General features: G+C 44.9%; 1 protein-coding gene across 2 annotated transcripts in view; it reads right to left on the reverse strand.

Annotated features, from left to right (window-relative positions):
• The window catches only part of LOC121694895 (tetraspanin-18-like), a 39,437-nt gene that overhangs the window by 33,601 nt on the left and 836 nt on the right, over nucleotides 1–5,000 (reverse strand). The window lies entirely within an intron of this gene.

The raw sequence follows: 5,000 nt of genomic DNA on the forward strand, positions 1-5,000 counted from the left end.
CTCTTCTCTTCATTCCCTAACTCCTCTTCTCTTCTCTTCTCTCCTCTTCTCTCCTCTCCTCTTCTCTTCTCTTCTCTTCTCTCCTCTCCTCTCCTCTCCTCTCCTCTTCTCTTCTCTTTTCTTCTCTTCTCTTCTCTTCTCTCCTCTCCTCTCCTCTCCTCTTCTCTTTTCTTCTCTTCTCTTCTCTTCTCTCCTCTCCTCTCCTCTCCTCTTCTCTCCTCTCCTCTTCTCTTCTCTTCTCTTCTCTTCGTTCCCTAACTCCTCTAATTCTTTCCTTTCATCCATTTCCTTTTCCCTTTCCATCTATTGTCTTCTCCTCCGCTTGCTCTCTTCTGATCTTCTGTTCTTTTTTTCCTTTCTTCTTCATCCTCTTTTACTTTTAACAACACCTGAAACTTGGGCTCATGGACCTGCATGTGTACCTACATGTGTGTGTGTGTGTGTGTGTGTGTGTGTGTGTGTGTGGTGTGTGTGTGTGTGTGTGTGTGTGTGTGTGGTGTGTGTGTGTGTGTGAGCGTGTGTGTGTGTGTGGTGTGTGTGTGTGTGTGAGCGTGTGTGTGTGTGTGGTGTGTGTGAGCGTGTGTGTGTGTGTGGTGTGTAAGGAACAGGAAGGAACAGGAAGGAACAGGCTGGGTGGAGTGGCCCACTGGTGAAAGGCATTATGGGGTCACCAGACTCGGTCTCTAATGCCTGAGTGTCCCCTGCAGAGGACAAAACATATGACGAAACTGCCTACAATACATCTCTCTCTCTCTCTCTCTCTCTCTCTCTCTCTCTCTCACTCTCTCCTCTGTCTCTCTTTTTCTCTCTCTTTCTCTCTCTCCCTCTCTTTCTTTGTCTCCTTCCCCCTTCTCTCTCTCTGTCTCTCTCTCTCTCTGTGAGTATGAGTCTCAAGAGACACAAAGGGGGGAAAGGCTGAGAAATAGAGAGCGAAAGAGACAAAGACAGGAGAGAGACAAAGAGACACAGACAGACACAAAAAAGACAGACAGACAGTGTAGGCAACAGACAATAAGAACAACAGACAGCGGAAGAAGCAGAAAGGAGAAATGTTAGAGAGCTGAGCCGTTCCTGAGGAAACAAAGAGAGTGTTTGCATGAGTCGCTAGTACAGGAAGTATTACGAGGACTGACCTCCGGCCTTCACATTCTCCAAGAGCCATAACACACACACGCACACAGACACACACTCACACACGCACACATGCATGCATGCACGCACACACACACACAGAGATGTGAGGTACACAGGAAATCAACACCTTGTTGCCAACATCCTAACCCGTGTGAGTCACTTGTCCTCACCCAGACAGTCAAGCACGCTGTCCTTCTAGTCAAGGAGCCCCTGCTGATGTCATCACATCTGAGACTGAAGAAGCTCTCTCACACCTTTCATCACCTGTGCTCCTCAGGTGATGGATGTCTAGTGACGTACTGTACCTTACCAACAACTCCTCTAACCTAAGACGAAGGTACACTTGACATGTGAAACAGACCAGATCTTACTCACCCCAGTGAGGATCAGAGCAGGATCATCCTCATCGTCCCACTGAAAGGTCTCCCACTGTGGAGATTCTGTAGGCCTCTGTTTTCCTTCTGACATTGCCTGTCCAGTAACTGTGAGCTCTTAGCTGTGTCTGGAGTGACCACTGCTATAGGGCGAACTTCATCCTCTTTTTCTCTCTTTCTCTCTCCATCACACCCTCTCTCTCTCTCTTTCCATCCCTCCCTCTCTCTTTCTCTCACCAAGCATGTGGAGTACCCTGAATGTTCCATGATTAGATCACTGGCTAGACTGATAGTGGTGTTCCCAAAGCCTCTTCTTTGCAGCTTCATCAGGTGCACACCACTTCTCCATTATGGGTGTGTTACTCCGGCCTTGAGAAATCCGATGTAGTCCGATTTTTCTCATACACCTCTTCATTTTCTTGAATTTCCCCTTGGGTACCAATAAAGTATCTGTCTATCTATCTATCTATCTATCTATCTATCTACATGTATCTATCTATCTATCTATCTATCTATCTATCTATCTACATGTATCTATCTATCTATCTATCTATCTATCTATCTATCTATCTACATGTCTCTATCTATCTATCATTTCTCTCTCATTTTTCTCATACACCTCTTCATTTCTCTCTCCTCTCATTTGCAACAACCTCTTCTGTCTTCTCTACACTGGAAGGTGCATTATAGGGTTTCTTAAAGTGAAAAATACACATACTGTAAAAACATACACCTACAAAAAATCACTGAAAAAAAAACAATTAAGAACAATTACATACTGTATATGCCGAGTAGATATTAAAGGAGAGTCTTTGGAATAACACCATGGAACTAAATCTCAAAGGTGATTAAGAGCTATAACAAGACATAATTTGTTCCTCTCGACTTCTCTTGTAATGTCTGCTCTCTCTCTCTCTATAATAATAATAATAATAATAATAAAGCTTTATTTGTATAGCACCTTTCATACACAGAATGCAGCTCAAAGTGCTTTACATTTGAAGCATGTAACACAATAGTAGTCAGTCAGTCATTATCAATCACTTTTCTTTGCTGTTTATGATATGCTCAGCAACATATCAAAAATATAGAAAATGACGTCATAAGACTGGCAGCCTTAACCCTCTTACCCCCCACAAGCACGCCATATGGCAACTGTGGCAAGGAAAAACTCCCATATTCCAGGAAGAAACCTTGAGCAGAACCTGACTTAATAGGGGGAGCCCATCTGCTTCTGGCTGGCTGCGCCCTCCAATAGTAGCAGATGTAGAATAATCTGAAAATGTAGTCTACAGGATAAGATGAGTTAACTAAAAGCTTTCCTGTACAGGTATGTTTTCAGATCTTTTTTAAAAATATTTACTGAACTCGCCTGCTTGATGTACAGAGGCAGGGTGTTCCATAGTTTGGGGGCATAATGGATAAACGCAGCTTCTCCACTTTGTTTGTGGAGCACTTTGGGTACGATTAAAAGATTAGAATTGGATGATCTAAGTTTCCTTTGTGGTTGATAAGATATTAAAAGCTCAGAGATATATGAAGGTGCTATGCCATTCAGAGCTTTGTAAGTAATTAACATAACCTTAAAATCAATTCTATAGGAAATAGGGAGCCAGTCTCTCTCTCTCTCTCTCTCTCTCTCTCTCTCTCTTGTGTCTCCATTCATCGCCTCTGTCTCATCCTCTCTTTCTCTCTCCATCACACCTTCTCTCTCTCTCTTTCCCTCCATCCCTCTCTTTCTCTCACTCCTTCTTTGGTCTCTTTCAGCAGACAGCTTGTTGCCATCTGATGCCTCCATTCATCTGTCAATCATCCGCAGCAGTTAGAGATGACACACAGATACACACAGACACACAGACACACACACACAAGCACCCAGAAGGATGACACACACTTTAGTAAATGGGATTACACACTATCTTTACAGTAAATACATCTTTGCGTCTTAGTCTGAGTGTGTGTATGTGTGTGTATGCTAGTGTGTGTGACTGCACATGTGTGTAATTTAGTGTGTGCGTAAGTGTTTCTGGATGTGTGGGGGTGGGAGATGGGTATGTCTATCTGTCGATCCGTCTGTGTTTCATACACACACACACACAAACACACACACACTAACACACACACACACACACACAGACACATGTGTATGTGAGTGGTGTACATGTGTGTACAGGCAGATGATTTGAGTAGTCCCCGTACCTCCTCAGAGAGCTTATCTAAAAGCATACCATGAAAGGGGATTAGGGCTCCTGCATATCAAAGCCCAGCTTGGTGCACAGCTTCTACTCCTCCACACACACACACACACATACACACAAGCCATGCCTGGTACACCGCTCACACTCCTCCACTCATACAACACACACACACGCACACACACACACACACACACACACACACACACACACACACACACACACACACACACACAATGTGAGCACATAAAGGCAGGGTGGTGAAAGCACACTACAGACCCCTGGCTGCCCTCAGCCCTGTCCCCTGACAGAGGAATAATGAGAGGTGAGAATGGAACACAGTGTGTGTGTGTGTGTGTGTGTGTGTGTGTGTGTGTGTGAACAGGTGGGTGTGAAGTGGATGATCTACAGGAGACAGTAGTATTTTATGCTACTGAGTAACAAGCATAATAACACACACACATACACACACACACACACACACACACACACACACACACACACGCACACACACACACACACACACACACACAGTTCCATTTTCACCTGAGGGAAACAAACTGATGTACAGCTATATCCCCCGATCATCAAGATAGGGTGTGAGAAGATGTGTGATCAGTCCTGCAGACTCACTGGCCACAGAGAGTGGCCACTGGCCAGCAAGATTGAGGAGAGAGAGACCGAGGGAGAGGGAAAGTGACCGAGAGAAAAAGATGTATTGTATTCTTTTGCTTGGCCATCACATAATTTGGATGCATGGCATCGTCCTGTATATTCTGCAGGTTCAATCCCATTTGGTTCATGCACATAAAAGATTAATAGACACGTGCAAAGTGTGAAAGCTTGTTGATGTGACTATCTGACAGAAGGTCGATTTCTTTGCACCTCGAGTTCGTCCGTGCGTAATGGGGCAGGTAGCGCCGCATGGCGTGCCCTGACAGCGTGATGGATGGCCCTATCTAGAGGAGAGAGAAGTCACGCCGTCAGTCAGACGCGGACAGAAACCAGTAACACACACACACACACACACACACACACACACACACATCCGTGAAGCGTAATATTCCGCATCAGGGTGCGTTAAACACAGCAGAGCGCGCCTCTGAGTTCTGTGTCAATCTTCCTCGCGAGGAGCTTCAGCCGAAACGGCTGTCAAGTCACTGAGAGCCGGAATGAACGCACAGCCAAACATATGTCCCATTTACTAGTCAATAAAACTGCCTAAGACTGCCACACAAACACACACACATACACACACACATTTACGACCTAAACTGAAAACCATCACAACAACATA

The sequence above is a fragment of the Alosa sapidissima genome, chromosome 20 (assembly GCF_018492685.1).
Source record: "Alosa sapidissima isolate fAloSap1 chromosome 20, fAloSap1.pri, whole genome shotgun sequence".
In the NCBI taxonomy this organism is placed as follows: domain Eukaryota; kingdom Metazoa; phylum Chordata; class Actinopteri; order Clupeiformes; family Clupeidae; genus Alosa; species Alosa sapidissima.